General features: G+C 39.9%; 1 protein-coding gene across 1 annotated transcript in view; it reads left to right on the top strand.

Moving 5' to 3' along the window:
* The window catches only part of syde1 (synapse defective Rho GTPase homolog 1), a 36,578-nt gene that overhangs the window by 5,813 nt on the left and 12,733 nt on the right, over positions 1-18,032 (top strand). The gene's annotated exons all lie outside the window — the stretch shown is intronic.

Consider the following 18,032-nt stretch of genomic DNA (forward strand, 5'->3'; position numbering starts at 1 on the left):
AAAGTGGCAAGGATACCTAGAATAATTCATTAGTCAAGATGTGTCTGTTTAGTCTGCCCTGCCTGACTAAAGTCATAAGATGCCAAAGTATGTCTGATTTCAGTGCTGCCCGTTCTATCTGAACATTGAACCTGCTTATGTTCGTTGAGGGGTCTAAGTGTGGTAATTTATCCCAGAGGATAAACACAGGCTGTGATTCATCAGTACACCCATAGAATCATCCTTCAATAGTCATTCATTGAGTGTGGCACAAAAGAAATATGCTGGCTACAGTAAAAAAAAAAGTATTGTAGACTGATCTTGCATGAGAAAATAAAATCAAATAGTACATGTTTGTTCAATGGAGACACAGTGGCGCCATGGTTAGCATTGCTGCCTCACAGTACTGGGGCCCTGGGTTCTACTTCCTGGGGTGCTGTCTGCGTGGAGTTTGTATGTTCTCCCCCATTCTTGTGGGTTTCCTTTAGGTGCTCTGGTTTCCTCCCACATTCCAAAGATGTACTGGTAATTGGCTTCTGGGAAAATGGCCCTGTTGCATGTGTGTACATGTCTGTGTCTGTCATGTGATGGACTGGCATCCTGGCCAGGATGTACCCTGCTTTGTGCCTGTTGCTTGCTGGGATAAGTTATGGCTTCCCCGTGACCCTGTACAGGATAAAGAGGTTAGAAAATGGATGGGTGGCTTAATTTTATGAAGTAGGTTGAAAATGGATGTATGGCTAAACAATGTTCAGTATTTCTTGGAAACATCTGTGTCTTGATCTTCTTGGAATGTTGAAATTTGCTCAGTCAGCTTCTTCCCAGATGAAACAGCATGATGGTCTCAACACTGTCATACTCAGTTTGTTGCATGATTCTATTGTGTGAAGAGCTAAAGAATTGCATTTCAAAAGAACTGCTTCATATACAGTACATTCCTCTTCTCTTTGCTTTTTTAAATACATTGAGTTTGTTTAATCTCAAAGTTTGATGTAATGGAACTGGCCATAATGAGCTTAATTTGACAGTCTTAAAGTCATTTTCTTTTGAAGTGTTTTAATATTACACAATTAGGGTTTGATGGTTCTGCTTTTAAGTGATACATTTGAAAAAAACAATGATGTAGTGCCAACTTTGTTTCAGTTTTATTTTTTACAGAAATAATCCTTGTGTTGTACAGAGATCTGGCTAATCTAATTTAGTGTATTCTGTGTATTCTGGCTAGTTACACTGGGGTGCAGTGTAGAGTTGAGAGTGGCAATATCCTGGTATGTTAAAGAATATGACAATTTTGTCAAAGAAAGCCTGAAGTTGTACATATCCTGAAGTTGTAATTTCTGTGGATTGCAGGAAAACTGCTTATCATGCCTCAAAATGTTGGAGCAGCTATAAATTAATCATTTTATTATTTTATTGTTTTTATTATGTTTGGCAACAGTGTGAGACAGAATTGCTTAATGGGCTCAACCACTGTCTTGTTTGCCCAAATGCTTCCGGGAGCATTAGGTTCAAATCCTAGTGTGTCACAGTGATGCAGTGGTTTCCCGACCTGTAATCTATCTGCAGATTCCATGTATCTGTGTGGAGTTTACATGTTCTCCCTGTGTTTGTGTGGGTTTTTTTCTGGGTGCCCTGGTTTCCTCCCTCAGTCCAAAAACATGTTGGTGCATTAAATTGCTTCTGGGAAAACTGGCCCTAGTGTGAGTGAATTTGTTTGTGTTGTAATAGTGTGGGTTTGCATGGACTGCCTGAGCGCTTCTTTTCCTTAGCCAGGGAGCAAGCACTGTGCCTGTGTGTACTCGTATCGTAAGACAAGACTTCTTCGCTATATACAAAGAACAGTCTCTCCACTAAAGGGAAAAGTAATAGTTTAGTAGTCGTTTCATTAGAACGCTAGTTCAGAGCTTGAACCCCGTCCGCGATCTCGTGGGGATCTTAAATAGCAAACCTGATGAGCCTCAGGTGCTGTAGCTGCGCATTCCCATGTGCCACAGAGTAGGGAGTGCAGTGGGAGGTGTGCTCCGTTGTCGCAGTGTCTCTGATATGTTGGTATCCCGGCCAGATTGTGCCCTGCCTTGTGCCAGTTGCTTGCCAGGATAATGTTCAGCTCGTGACCCTGAATTGGATGAAGCAGTTAGAAAATGAATGGATGGGTCTGTTTCACGCCGTAGTGAAAGTAATACCCACACAGGCGAGTCAATGGGAGAAGGACTGGTGAAATTGTTTGCCAAATATCAGAAAATGGATGGGTGAATGGATCGCAAAATGGGGATTGCAGTTGTAAACTTGTAGAAATATTAGTCTTTCCATTAGCAATTAGTTGCAATTTTTGTAGTAAAAAAGGTTGATGGATGTGACAGCAGTTTTTTTTAATTGCAGAAAGCACCCGTTTATGCCAAATAATCATTCATCTGCCCTTTATCGGAGAGCTGCTAATTCTTGGTTGCAGCAACCCAGAACTTATTCCAGAAGCACAGGGAACAAAATGCCATTGTGTTACAGGACCCGCATGCACACTATTTTAGAGATGCCATCATATGTGGTGAGAACATGCAAACTCCAAATGGAACGTACCCCCTTGACAGAATTGAACCCAGAGCCCCATAACTATAAGACAGCAGAATTAACTGCCATAAAACCCCCAAACAGAACCAAGAATAAATCCAAAGTAAATCCAGCTCTATGTACAGTACATACGCAATCAAAAGATCCCAAATTGCACAGGGACCTGATTTTGCACAGTCAACTGGTTGATTAATTATTGATAAAGCACAGGCACCCCTTCAAATTGAGTTGGGTAGAAATTCAAATCAGATCTGGAAATGGGGTGTTATTATAACTTTGTCTCTGTTCTTAACTGCTACAGTGCACATTTTTGTAAAGCTGTAGGGAAAAGTCTGCTTTGTAGTTGGAATTTTAGCACTCCCTCTGTTTTTGTTAGTGCAATCCAACTGTCAGAAGTTCTGGCAAGGGCAACAAATTGAACACCCGCTATACAACTGTTGCACTGGACAAATGTAAATCCTTAGTTAAAACACTTTTAGCTGGTGAGCTTTTGGATTAGTATTTCAAAGATCTTTTGGGATCAAACACGTGCTCTGTAGCTTACCAGAGATGTGCACTCCAGAGTAAATCAGTTGAATTGATCAACTAATTTAATAAAAGGATGTCTGTATTGATGATTGAGGGTGATTGATGAAACTTTTTGGATGGATACTCTTCAGACAAGAGCTGGCCACAGTGGGTCTATGGTAACCCCTAATATAACTCCGGCTTAGCAGTGAACCATGCTATGATGTCTGATTTTGTGAAGTGTTTTACATTTTTAAGAAACGCCCTTCCTGCGTCTCTTTGAGAGGCAGATTCTTTGCTTTTAAATTGAAACTTTAAACACACCTTTTCACTGGGTTTATGTTTGATCGTCTTGTCGTGTACTGTATGTTCTTATTTTATTTATTTTATAATTTATCATTATACACAGCAATTTGGGGTTTGGAAAGGAACTTTATAAATTAAAGTTGTTATTATTATTTGATGTGATTCTAAATCTCATTAATGGTTAATGTATCCAAGTGTTGTTTTTGAAGAATATGTTTTTTACATTGTTCTTACACCTAGGAAAAGTGTCCACTGCTTTTACAGAAGTCATACCAATTTAAACCAGATTTAATGCTGTTGGGGAGCTACTAGCACAGTTTCTTAAGGAGCTAAATGCATTTTAATTTCAAACAGAAGAAGAGTGTGTGTATGTATCAGTCCTTCTCGGGTTTGTTAGAGCCAGTGCTATAGTCTCTTGTTCTTTTCCAGCTTCAAACTCCCAGATGTTTTTCTTGATTACCATGGCTTTGTTACAAGTATTGTCGGAGTGATTCTCAATTATAGCAAGTCGTCATGGCAATTCAAATCTTCGTATGCTTGCTGCTATACTGTGCAAATATATTTGTTTTTCCTCTGTTCTCCTGCTCCACCGCTCTCTCCAACTTTCTTCTTTCTCTCTTTTAATCTGTCCTTCTCAGCTTTTTGCTCCCCTCCTACCCCTCCTCTTTAACTCCTCTGTCCTGATTATGTCTAAAATAGGGAAAGTTACAAGCAGGCATGCAAGCACATAAACACTGGAAATTCACTGCACTTAACTGAGGCTTGGCAAAGATACAGTCAATGGCAAACAGCATTCCAGGGTCTACAGAAACGTCCTCAAGTAACCTCTGTATACTGGTATTCTGAAAGCCCCTCGCATCACTTTTTCCATTTTTTTCCATCTTGAAGTTCCCGGCTCTTCCTCGGCATTTATTTCCAAAAATTATTTGTAGATGAAGGGCCTCTTTCACTGCGGCACAGTGGCTCAGTGATTAGCATTACTGCCTCACAGTGCTGTGGTGCTATCTTTGTGGAATCTGCATGTTCACTCTATGCAAGGGATTTCCTCCAGGTGCTCCAGTTTCCTCTCATAGTCCAAAGACATACTGTCAAGTTAATTGGCACCTGGGAAAATTTTGTGTGCCCTGCAGATAGACTGACGTCCCATCCAGGGTGTACCCTGCCTTTTGCCCGTTGTTTGCTGAGAAAGGCTCCAGCACCTCCATGGCCCTGAATTGGATAAAGCAATTAGAAAATGAATGGATGGGTCTGGTTCGCCCCATAATGAAAGTAATGAGCTCTTTTACAAGAGAGTCGATGGGAAGACTGTAGAAATATTGCAATACGTTCACTGAGTGCTCTAGAACTTTTCCAAAGCAAATTGGCACATATGGGTTTAAATGGAAGTGGAATTCAACACATAACAGTAAAATATGAATGGAAATAGAAAGCAGCAATCAAATGGTAAGTTTCATCCAAACCAAACCTTGGAAACCATTAACCTGAAAGCTAGACAGTAGAGAAGCTACCTCCAGCTGTGTCTTGGATTCACTGTCTCTCAGTTGAACTGTTATTCAAACTGTACTGTTTATAGAAAAACCTAGTGCCTGTTAACAGTGTCACAACCCTATTTGCTGCAGGCATTTTTAGATAAAACCATTAGGGACTAATTAATGTATACACACACCTGGATTAGGTTATATTCCACCATTTGATGAGCCAGAGTACAGTCGTTTTGGATGATAGTAAATTAACAGGTAATTCATTTTTTAGCCTCAGTGCCGATACTATATATCGTCTTAAACAATGCCTTCAGTCAAACAAACAGATACAGCCCTTTGTGGTGTTTGTAGTCTCTCTGCAGATTTTTTAATGGTTTTATGACAATTTAACATAATCATTAATGACTTGAAAAGCTGCATTAAAATTGACAATATCAATTAGGAAAAATAATGACGAGGACGAGGCACCTATTATTGAGGTGGATAATATGCTGCCTCTGCTCTTCTTGAAGCTGTTATACATCCAGGCAGCAGGGGGCTCCAGTTAAGTCTCTTTTTCTACTCCTTCATGTATGTTTTTTTTCAATTTTTTTCTTTTTTGTTGCCATTTCCAAGCTTACTATTGCTGGAAATGTGCCTGTCAGTATGAACGATAATGACTTAAGCAGACTTAAAATAAGGAAATGTATATAAAATATATAGTAGGAGATGAAAAGGCACAGATAAGCCCCAAATTTAATTTAAATTTGACATAAAATCTCTCCTCTAAGAAAGGGTGATTATGTTTTGTGGAGCTGTGTCTTAGGATTGTTGCATGGAGCCCTCTTGAATTATTATAGCAAGCCCACAAATAGAAATCTTCCAGAATTCTGGACTTTGCCTGTAGCATAAAGGCCTGCAGTATGCCTGCAGCTCATCTGTTATTTCTGTACTTTTTTCAGTTGTAATTAATAAAGGATTTCACTGGTGTGTACTCCATATAGCCGGGCAACTGAGATTGTGAGACCAGACCTGTAGAAGCTGAAAGCATTTATTTTCTAATTTATTATTTATTTTCCTCCAAATTAAAGCCTTAGTCAAACTAAGGGCAGCACATTCTCTCAGCCTTGTCAGCCTCATGATCCCAGCGCAATGTGAATTGTCTTATCAGTGTGTTTAAGAAGGCTGCCTTGGGCGGCCAGAGTTGAGCCATTTCAATGGGCGGCTTTATCTTGGTCTCCCTTTAGCATGTGAGTCTCTGAGACAGAGGCTGCTCTCTGTCTGTTATCCTGCTTCACAATGCTATAATTAGCAGTCTCTTCACAAAAGCTATGTTAAACCCCCCCAACTTCACTCATTCCATTAAAAAAATCTATCAGAAACAAAAGAGCCTTGTATTCTTGGGATTTTGTACAGGCTGTTAAATTATAATGTGAACTGTTAAAGTTAAAATTAAAAAAAATATATGACAAGAGTATACTGAAGATACTGCATTACTGTTCTTTTAGAGATTATTTGGATGGTCATTCAATCCCAGACTTGGTCTGAAAACACTTGGGAATTCTGGGAAGCATTGTAGGAATGTGTCTGATTTTCAATGGAATCTTTATGACTAAAAGACATAAAGTTATAGTTCTTGAGTTATTCAGAGCTCAAGAGAATTGGAAGAGACTCTACAGTACCTTTGTAAGGCCAGGGCTGTGCTGTCCTATGGTGTGGTTTTTTACCATGATATGTACTGTAGCCTTTCAGAATACAAGAATGAAACTCTTTTGCACAAATATACGAAAACTCCCAATTTCCTTTGTTGCTCAATCTTTGTTGAAGACTTTTGCAGGAGTTTCCTCTTTTTTCACATTTTAGTATTTTGCTTTTGTTCTGATTTTAGTATAGTACATGTGTATACAGTGTATATAAGAGGAATACCTTGTGATTCCCCTTCGATCTCCAGGGCAACTAGTTAAACATTGCTTTCTTGCTTTCCATTTGCAATTCAGCCATTCCATTAATGGATCTGGCACCTTGATTTTCAATGCATTCAGAATTTGGCAAAGACCCAGACCAATACTCATGTTTGAAAGATGGCATCCTAGAAACATGGGATGTGTTCCTAGGAAATATGAAGGCAGATTTCTTTAGTACTAAGATCGACAATATCCGGCATCACCTTCTCTCCACTATGCATATCATTTCCATATCTCCTCCCTCCTCATCCAACTTTTCTGGTTCCCTTCTCTCAAGCATCTCTCTTCTTGACTCAGCATCACTCAATAAACTAGTTACACGCATGAAACCCACCACATCTATTTTAGATCCCATTCCCAACACTTTATTTCAGTCTTTTTTCTCTTCTCTCTGTCCCATTGTCCTCAGTATTATACATGAATCCTTGAGCACTGGCACTGTACCAATGGTCCTCAAAACTGCTGCCATTACCCCTGTGCCAAAAAAATTCTTTTTTCATTTTTCATTTCTAAGCTGACGATACTCAAATATACATCTATACCAAACCTGACACTGATGTGGCTGTCTCTATTCTATCTAATTCCATCTGTGACATAAAAATTTAATGACTCAAAATGTCCTTCATCTTAACTGCGACAAGACTGAAGTCATGCTTATTGGCACCCCCCATCAATTTCGTAAAGCCAGTCCTGTAATCCTATCTGTAGATGGTTTTGTACTTGAGCTTCAATCTAAATTGAAAAACCTTGAGGGTTATATTCAATTCTGGCTTAACATTCGACCCACATGTGCAGCATAGTGTCAAAACATCTTTTTTTCACCTCAGAAATATTGCTAGAATGCGCCCTATGCTATCACTAACTGTGGCTGAAAAGCTGATCAACAAATTTGTGTTTTCTCGAATTGACTACTGTAATGCTCTGCTCTCTGGGGTATCTAAATCTACTTTGAACAAACTGAAGTATGTCCAAAATTCAGCAGCCAGAATCGTGACAAGGTCTAGTGCAAGTGATCACATTACTCCTATCCTGGAGTCCTTGCACTGGCTTCCTGTCAAATTCTGTGTGGACTTTAAAATCCTCATGCACACCTACAAGGCTGTGCATAGCTTGGCACCTCAGTACTTGTCTGAGCTATTATCGCCCTACTTCCCACCTCGCAACCTTTGCTCTTCTAAGTCTGGTCTCCTTACTGTCCCCCAAGCCCATCTACAGTGTATGGGTGACAGGGCCTTCTCCTGTTATGCCCCCAAGCTCTGGAACTCTCTCCCCAAGGAAATCAGAGAGTCACCTTCTCTAAACTCCGAAAGCAAAAGAGTCAAGAGCCACTCACCTTTCCAGCAGTTTTTAGGTGCTAAATGTTTGCTCCGTAGATCTAAAGTAAGCCACCAGGATGAAAGACCCCTTTTGACCAGCAGAAGCAAGCAAAGGTGATCCTGGATGGCACAGCAGGGACCTGGCAGCTGGTTGTGGGGAGAACAAGTTCAGAACAGTGCTGAGGTCAATCTGGAGCAATACCCACAGTATGGGGAAAATTCTTCAAATCTGTCAAAACAGAAACTGCAAGAGATGAATCGTTATGTAGGAGTGGCAGGGCAAAAATGGCTACAGGATTATCATTATGATAATTAAGTTATCTTAAATCTCAGATTGGGGGTCCTGTTGCAGCATATGGCTTTTAAGTGGGGATGTGATTGGGAACCCCTTGACTGAGCCTCATGTGTAAGTGCAGCTTAGAGAGCAGTTCAGTGCATACAGTACAGAAACACTCTGAAGTGAAATCCTCAACGATAGCATCTCTGTTCCCATTCTCTGCTAATTCCACCTAGAGTTCTGTGTTTGGACTCCTCACCAGTGTCGCTCTATGTGACTTATCAGTCCAAAGATGCTCTGCCTCTCTCTGTTCCTCCTGTGTCACCTGGTCCTCTGGATTGTGCCCACATCTTAATCAGTTTATTATCCTTTTCTTGGCCATAGGACATTTCGCTGGCACAGCACTTTGGTTCACTTGCGACACCTGGATGTAATATTAAACAGCAGATCTGACTTCACCTCAAAGAGCCTGGTTTAAGAGAGTATTTCTTAGCTCTGAGTTCTCTGCCATTGTACTGACCAACTTTGCAGTTTAAGGAAACCAGAGCCAACATTTTTATCCTTATTAAATTTATAGTTTTCGCCTTATAAAGTCAGGATATGTGCAAGAAACGATCTGCCAGAATCAAACAAAGGAGAACAAAAACAGGCTTGACAATTTACCTCACAGAGTGTCTTTCAGAAACGGAAATCTCAGCCCATTAGATGTAACAGATGGCTTTCCCATCGCTCGCTCGCTCCCAGCAGTACAAGTCTTTGGTTGGTAGGTGATTTTGATAGCTGGCTTCTGCATGGTGCCATGTGTGGTTGGCTTCTACCACAAATTGACTCTGATTGCTGGTGTCAGAGACAATAGTGTGAAGAGACCACAAAACACTCTAGGTCAGCAGCTGTCTTGATATTTTATAGATGGGAGAAAAAAAGCATTTTAGAAGATGTATTGCTCAGTCTCTTGCTACCCAACAACCTAACCCAGGATTAAATCCTGACTGTCTCTTGCATTCTTTGAAAGGTTAAAGAAGTGGAAGTGAAGTTAAAACCATGAACAGGAGACCATTCCTTGCGCAAAGGGTTGTGGGAGCGTGGTGTTGAAGCCGATACCTTGATTTCTTTCAAAAATGAAATGGATGGATAACATCACCAGACCAATTGGTTGACTACCAAAGAAATTAATTGGCTAATTTGTAACTTTTCTTATGTTCTTAGCCATTTGATGATACGCACACCATATACAGTACCACCTTTTTTGTGAAGTCTTCATTGGGTTTTTTTTGTAATTCAAAAAGTAGAATGTAAAAAATGTTTTGCTCACTTTCAAGGATTAATCATCTGTTTGTTCTGAATCTCTGGAATGTTCCAGCATAGACTGAGAGCTGAATTGTATATCAAGAAACTTTATTTTATGCTGGTACATTTGGTACCTATTATAACACTTGTCTAGCTCTTACATTTGGGGAGTGCTCTTTCTGAATGAGATCAGGGGCATCGACGTCTAATACTGTCAAATCTAAAGCTAATTTCAGCCCTCTGTTTAGAATGGTCTGATATCCTGAGGAGGGTTTCCATTGGATTTTAATTTCTTATTTGTGGACGGAACCAGAAAAGGCCCACAATAAAAATTTGACATTGAGAACATGAGGCTTTTTCACACAAAGTGTTGTGGGAGTGTGGAGCAAGTTACTCAGGAATGTTGCTGACGCTGATACCCTGGCTTCTTTCAAGAAGTGGATGGATGAGTTCCTTGGATTAATTAGCTACTAACTAGTAAATGTTCTAGATAGGTTTAATGGCCTCCTCTTGTTTGTAAATTTGCTTACTAGCTTGTGTTCTTGTATAAATGCCCATGCAGTGCCAAACAATAATGTGAGAGAAATAACAACATATCAGTGAAATAAATGATATCTTTAAGCAAATCGGAGGTAATCGACATACTCCACAACAAAACTCAAGTTCTTCGTCTGAGATAACCTGGAGTTAGATAACTCACTTTTCTGCCTAAGGCAAACTGTCTGTTTGGTTGGCCAGGATAAAAACCTTCGTGTTTTTCCGATTTGTTGGGGGAATAGTCATTTTGTTCCTTTTTGCCAGTACTGCCTTAGTTAGTTCTGAGTTTAAGAACAGGGACTGACTGGAGTTTTATATGTGTGTTTAGACTTTGTGAAGACTTCGAATTCTCAGCTTCCCTCACCCTTTTTTTCTCTATACCTCTCTTTATTTTTAAAGTGATAAAACCCACTATTACAGTTTCCAGTATCTGTGCGGGTCTTTCCCTGACCCACACAGAATTCAGCCTTTTTCTCTTGAATATATACAGTAGATGGTTAGAGATTACAGTGAATGGAGTGTTAAGGATCAATCCTAGACAGAGAAACAGAGCAAAGGGTTTTGGGGAGAAAAGCTTTGTTAGCCTTCTTAATAAAAGCTCCCTGCAATTTGAAAATCTCACCCAAAATAAATATTTTTATTTTGGTGGAATCCAAGGCATGGTTTTGTTTATGCATAACAGTATATCTTTGCAGGAGGAACTAATCAGGAAGTATGATTTCAAGTTGTGAAAAACTTTAAAGTTAGAAAAATAATAGCAGTAATCTGTAAGCAAGCTTAGAAATAATTTTCAAACCACTCCAGATCTCCAAGCTGCCAAACATTTTTCAGTTCTTATTTTTAATGCTACATTAGTTTTAGTCCTTAGGCTTTCTGCAAAAACATTAGAAAGGATTTTTGGAAAATTATAAAACTAAACCAGTAAGCTCACAATATCAGGTTTATTTGATACTTCGGCCAATTAGAACACCAGTTTGTTTCATTGGCAACTTGGTCTTAATTTGTATTTGCAATTCTGGGATTTCTGTTGGTGCTTCTTAGTTTACAGATTGTGCCTCAAACAAGTCTAAGTACAGGGAGTTGGGGGGTATACAACCATTCACAAAAGTTTAGGCACCCCTGGTTAAATTGTTAAAATCTGTGAATCTGGAAGTGAAAATATGTTGACACAACCTCTGCATGGTACAAATTTAAACCCAACATCTTTGTGCTAATTACAATGCAAACTACTATTTGCTGATTTGCAAGATTGAAAAAATAAAAAATAAATATACAGTATGGCATGTGCAAATGTTTGGGCATCCTTCCTGTTGATTCATTCCTACTTTTTAGTTAAGTCAAAGGCCGTAAAACTTGATTGATTCATTAGACCTTAAATTAAGTCAGGTGAAGAGATTTCCCAGGTCTAACCTGTCAGGTTGTGATTGATGTTTTGCAATCAACAACCATGGGCTCCTCTAAGCAGCTTTCTGAGGACTTAAAAATAAAGATAATTCTCTATTACAAAGGAGGGGAGGGCTATGAAAATGCCTCTAAAAACTCCCATCTTGCAATTTCAACTGTCAGAAGTATCATTAAGAAATTGAAGTAAAAGGGGAACTTTAAACATGGAACTGCTGAAGTCTGGGCAAGATCTGGAAGACCCAGAAAAATCTCTGATAGAACTGTTCAAAAACTGGTCAGATCTGCAAAACAGAACACACTGCAAAAGACCTGCAAAAAAGTTTAGCTGACACTGGAGTAGTTGTCCACAGTACAGCATTGCTTACAAAATGATCTGCTTGAGAGAGTTGTCAGAAGGAAACCTTTCCTACAACCTTGTCACAAACGTCAAGGTCTAAAGTGTGCAAAACAAAGTGGAACAAAGTGCTGTGGACTGATAAAGTGAAACTTGAAATGTTTGACCACAAACACAGGAGATACATTTGGAGAAAAATGGGTGAAGTATTTGAAGAAAAGAAATGTTGTTGCTGGCAGAAGAAATCGCTGGTCACACCACGGGTGAGAGCAAGTATTTACGCAAATTATGACTGAAAACCGGCCCTTCCTGCTCACTAGTCGCTGTAAGTGAATGAGAAACATGGTCTCATAAGTTAATCCAAAGCATAAATTAATCCTTGTTTGTCTTTTTGACCTCGCATGTATTTTAACAGATGACTCACTCTTGAGCATTTTGCTGTTCAGAACATACTGGTCTCACACAAAACTGGAGATCGGATCAGCACAAAGTCAAACTGGTTCTTTTTCCAAAGGATCATCAACTAGCCAAGAGATGGGTAATAAACATGGGCAATGATGTTGTCCCCATCGACATGTTGTTCAACAAGATTCAGCGTGATGTACAATCAAATTTTTACAGTTTGTGCAGTAGACAATTCACCCCAAAAATGTTCCATGATCTGCATGCTGCGGTAACAAGTAGTATTTGTAGAAAACACTGCCTTGAAGTTGATATGTTGAATTTAATTCAATTGCAGTCACTGAAATCAGCTATTCAGGTGATATCACAGGCTATGGTACAGCAAGCTGTTCATAAATATAAGTCCTGCTAGAATTTGTCTTTTTGGTGTAACTTACCATAAAATGACCATCAATGGAAGTAATTTTGCAAAACTTAAAAATGAATGGAAGAGTTGGTTTGCAGGTTGAACTTGTTTTGTAATACTTAGATAATGTAGCTTTCATGTCACTGGAAGTTCTGTTGCCTCATTTTGCATTGCAGACAATAATGGCAATATGGCGCTATGTGTACATTGAAACCTCGTCTCTTTTGTGATATAAATTGGAGGTTGTAAATGACACCATGTACTTGGTAGATTCATTGTGGTTTGAAATGCACTCATCATTGCCGATTCATTACAACCCTGAAATGTAAAAAAAGCGTTGTCGTTCCTGTTTAATCAGAGGTGCCTAAATTTTGCACACAACTGTATGTCTTTGACTTTGATTTTACTGTGCACAGGGCACCCATACTGTATGTGAATGTCACTAATACAGCACCCTGTGTTTTTTCAGAAAAATCTCTACTTGTTTGAAGACCCAAAAAGTTTGTGTAGAGCAGAGGTGTCCAATCCTGATTCTTGAGAGCTGGTGTGTCTCAGGATTCTCCAGTTATCTTCACAACAGCTCAGAGAAGATGATAAACTAGTCCAACTAAACCAATAACCATCTGGTTTAGCTCATGAAGAGCTGAGTTGGACTAAAAACCTACATGGCATAGAATTATTTTGGAGATTTTGAGATAAAATCAGCCAATTACAAGGCATAAATCTCAATAACACAAAACAGCATCTGATACAAGTGAAGTGACCTATGTACTATAGGAGTATGGATATTTTTGTATCACTAGCACGCAAAAAGGATCTGTGAGTTCTGATACAATTGTTGGCTTCAAGTTCTTTAGTTCCCTCTAAAAAATAATTCACAAATGTGAATAACGAAACCCATTTTTTTTTACCTTTACTTGTCGAAGTTGAGACAAAGTTGTTTGGCCCCTTAGGATAAAAAACCCTCAACCTCCTCCTACAGTGAAGGGGAATGTCATGTTTGGGTTGTGGAAAAAATCCATTTTTTTGGTGGTTGGAGTATTTAATAATGCAGTGTGTGTATTTTTGGGAATAGTGTGAATAGTGAATGAAGATTTGTTTTTGTGGGGCTCTGGGGCAGCACAGGAATGTCTTTGAGTGCAGGGATCACCGAGGGCGACCATGCTAGGTCAGTGGTGCCTTTTTATTTCTTTTCCTCTGCTGTTTGCCACCTCCCTCCCCCTCCTGCTCTGCTCCCAGCCCTGATCCTCCTTAGAAAGAACAGGAAGACGGCTGCAGACCCACTTCACAGGCTTTAATGCTCCACTTCCTGCCTCTGGCAGGCCGCCCAACAGAGCCTGCCCTCTCCGTCACAAAATGGGGCTTGTGTGAGAAACCTGGTGGTTGCTTTCACCAGGGACAAGGAAATTCCACACAGGCACTGACTCTCACAGTGACCCCCCCCCCCTCCCCTTTATAGCACGATGATCGAACCCTGGCTGTGGAGTGGGCATCAGCTTTGTACCCCAAGAGGCACTTCCAGTGAATTATAAAACCTTCAGGACTTGTGTTGTCGCTCGTTGTATCTCAGCTTCGACTGGATCCACTATGCAGACCACTGTCATACAAAATGCAGTGGAAAGATCTAAAATTAGGACATGATGATAATTTTTTGACAGTGAAAAATGTGATTATTTATTCTTAAACCTAGGGGTCCAAGAACACTTTAGGGCAGAGGAACTCAGCTTGGTTCTGTCTGAGGGCCAAGTCTACAGCCATCCAGCATCCAACACAAAGAAAACATTCATGCAGCCATAAATTGTGCTACTGGAACAAGTTGCAGTGAAACTAGTTGAGTGTATCAAACTTCATCTTATTTTCAGCTGATAAAGAGAGCCACTTAGCCACTCAGCTCGTGCTACGTTTCTTGGATGTCTAATTGCTAATTCCCTTTTCATTTCAGTGGAGTAATATCTCATATTTGCAAAAGCAAAATATCGCAAACATCAGGGATTGATCAGGGACATAACATTCAGAGCATTGAGTGATCTTTTCACATATTTTCTAACTGGTTCATCCAATTCAGGGTCACAGAGAAGCTGGAGCTTATTCCAGCAAGCAATGGCTGAAAGGAGAAATACACCCTGAATGGGACACCTATCCATCACAGTGCACAAAAGACACAGACACACTTACACCAGGTCCATCTTTCCCAGAAGCCAGTTAATCTTACAGTGTGTCTTTGGACTGTAGGAGGAAACCAGAGAACCCAGAGGAAACCCACGCAAACACAGAGAGAACTTACAAACTCCACACAGTCAGTACCCAAGTGTGGAATTGAACCCTGCGCCCCGGTGATGCAAGGCTGCAATGCTAACCACTGTGTCACTGTGCCACCCAGGTCCTACATCATTTAATTAAATTAAAAAATATATTTTAAAAAATAATGATTTTTTTAAATCCCTAAATCCTCCTCAGGCAGCTGGTTTCAAATATTTTGTATAAACTTCAAAATCCATTAGCAGCAGCTGTACTGTTTTCTAGGACTTTCTGGAATAACATCAATTATATTGGAAGATCAGTCCAGGACGTGCTGTTATTTAAAACCAATGTAAACTGTCACTTTTTTAAAAAAAGTGCATTTTGTCTGAGAGAGATCACAGAGCTGTTTAATGCATGGAAACAGCATCAAAGTCTTACGCCCAGAATGATTTTCAAAGCATTTTTCTCCAGAGTAAAGTGTGCTTCCCGTTTTCTAAAGTGCATTGAAAATGTTTAAAGGTTCAGAAAGGAAAAACAACTACTTTGCATTTTTTGATCTTGGCATCTGGGTTTATTTGGAGATCTAAAAGATAGTACCTTCTTCAGCACACTACCTCATGTTGACAATTTGGGCAAGAGTTTTTTTTTTATTTCTCAACCAGGAGGAGGGGTGCCACCTAGTGATCCACCAGCAGCATTTCCAACAGCAGCTGGGATTTCTTCCAATGAACTGTGTCAGGTTGCTTTTTTAAAGTCAAGCCTCACTCACCTATCACCTCATCAGATTTCATGGTGAAAGTCAACAGAGTTATGGAGTGCAAATCAACCCAAGTAATAACTGGGCTTCTAAATCAATACATTTCCATTAAAGGAGCTTATTCAGTTCCTAACACACATTAACAGCACAACTGCTCACTGCCCCAGACCTAATGCTGAGTACAATTTATAAAATGTAGCAAAGCTTGTCAGTCATTAGTATTTTAGCATAATGTTAGAATGCTTTTAAACATACAAAATGCATATTTTGTGTTCAAATACTTAAACCATGGGAATGAGTAATGCAAATAAAAATATTATAATGCAAAGCTACATGCACTCTTGTTATGTACTTTCAAGTACACAATGAGCTCCAGTTCGTTTCTGGAATCCACTATACCTGTCAATAAGAGCACCTTTTTGCCTTTAATATATTTTCTGTTTAGATAAATTGACTGAGCTCCAATTGCATGCTCTGTACAAAATAGTTTTTATTGCATCCATTAATATGGGATTGGTTAGAGAGGATAGAGAGGGCTGCAAGGTGGCACACTCACTGTCCATTTGGTATTGCTGCCTTACAGTTCTGGGGCCCTGGGATCAATTCCAGATCTGTGGGGTGCTATCTCCAAATGTTCTTCCAGTGTTTGTGTGGGTTTCTGCTGGGTGCTCAGGTTTTTTCCCCACAGTCCCAAGCCATACTGGTTATGTTAATGGACTTCTGGGGAAATTGGGCTTGGTGTGAGAATGTGCATACAGTATCTGTGTTTGTGTCTGTGTATGCCCTGTGGTGGACTTCCTGAGGTGTATTCCGTCTTGTGCCCATTTCTTGCTGGGATAGACTTTGAATCCCCCATGACTCTGAATTGGATGAAGCAGTTATAAAATGGATGGATGGTTGGATGGGCAAATAGAGCACCTAGCTTCTACCTTTGTCCCTTTTTGTTGGATGGGAAATTTCATTGAAAGATAGGAATACAGATGCAGGAATAGGAATAGGTAGGCAGCAGGAGACACCTAGGGAGCTGTCACTGGCTTGTGATGTGTCTGCTTCACATGCTAATCTAAGGAGCTCCATGTGCTGTTCCTGCTTTCTGTGCAGATGGAGCTGAAGGACATTAGACGGATCAGAAAAGACTGAAAAGGCCATATGTGTACTGCATCCTCTCATGCGAGAGGATTTGGCATCTGGGCTCCGCTCAAATGCAATGACACGAGAGCCCCAGATGTTCTGCACGGCACAATGGCTTATTAAGGAAACTGCCAAGGATTTGCAGCCAGATATGCTCTCTTTGGCAAAAGCCTATTAATTGGAGTTCTTGGGCTGAAATCAAAATGGACTAGCTTGAGATTCTGAAAAAGGACTACATAGTCTGTCAAGAAAAAAAAAATTGAGACAGAATCAATCTGCACCTCGTTTTGAGATTCAAAGTGATGTCTCCTCTGAACCTGTAAAGCTGAGTTGTAAATTATGTTGTGGAATGTTTTTACTTTCTGAGCAAGCTGTTCAAATTCCGTCAGATGGAAGTCTTAAATTGAACGGTACAAGCAGACTATTTACCATTTTTATCTGAAACATTGTACCGATATTGTTTCTAGTGTGATTGCAGTTTGTTTTGATATCTCATTTCACACACATTAGGTCCTAAAGCTGTTGTCACGTGGTGATAAAATCAGGAGTTTGTGTGGAGTCTTAACACAGAGCCAATAATTGTGGAATACTTCAGGAATGTGAAGCATAAAATGCCCCCCTTAATGTAACACTGGTTGAGATTTTCTGTTCCCACTCTTGAGGTTCCTGGCATTTTTAAGAGTGTAAAAGATTTCTAGTATGAAGACAGGAGCCCTCTAAACAACTGGGAGGAGATTGCTGAGTCTCAGAGGGACAATTGTTTAGTTTTTCCCAGCCCCCAGTTCCCTAGAAAAAGGATTAAAGACCCCCGAATAGATGAACCATTAAAATCACTCGTGTAAAACAGAAAGTGAGCTCAGAAGTTGAGTGCTTGACTCCGTATCTCATTAGCCCATCATGATTCTCCAGATGGTGAAACAAATTCAGGCTGGCTAGAAGCCTTGAGCTGCTTAGGACAGTTTGTGAATGGGCAACAAGAGATGCATCACCCCTTGACTCGATGCAGGAAATTGTTTGTCACAATTGTGGTCCCATGTCAAATTGTGACTTTACATCATCCGTTGGTTACAGTTGTTTCAAACAGATGATGTCATGATGAGTTTAAGGACACATATTTAGTTTATATCCCCCCTGTGTCTGGACAGTAATTAGAGCAGTG

Source organism: Atractosteus spatula, chromosome 14, assembly GCF_055471065.1.
Source record: "Atractosteus spatula isolate fAtrSpa1 chromosome 14, fAtrSpa1.hap1, whole genome shotgun sequence".
Classification (NCBI taxonomy): Eukaryota; Metazoa; Chordata; class Actinopteri; order Semionotiformes; family Lepisosteidae; genus Atractosteus; species Atractosteus spatula.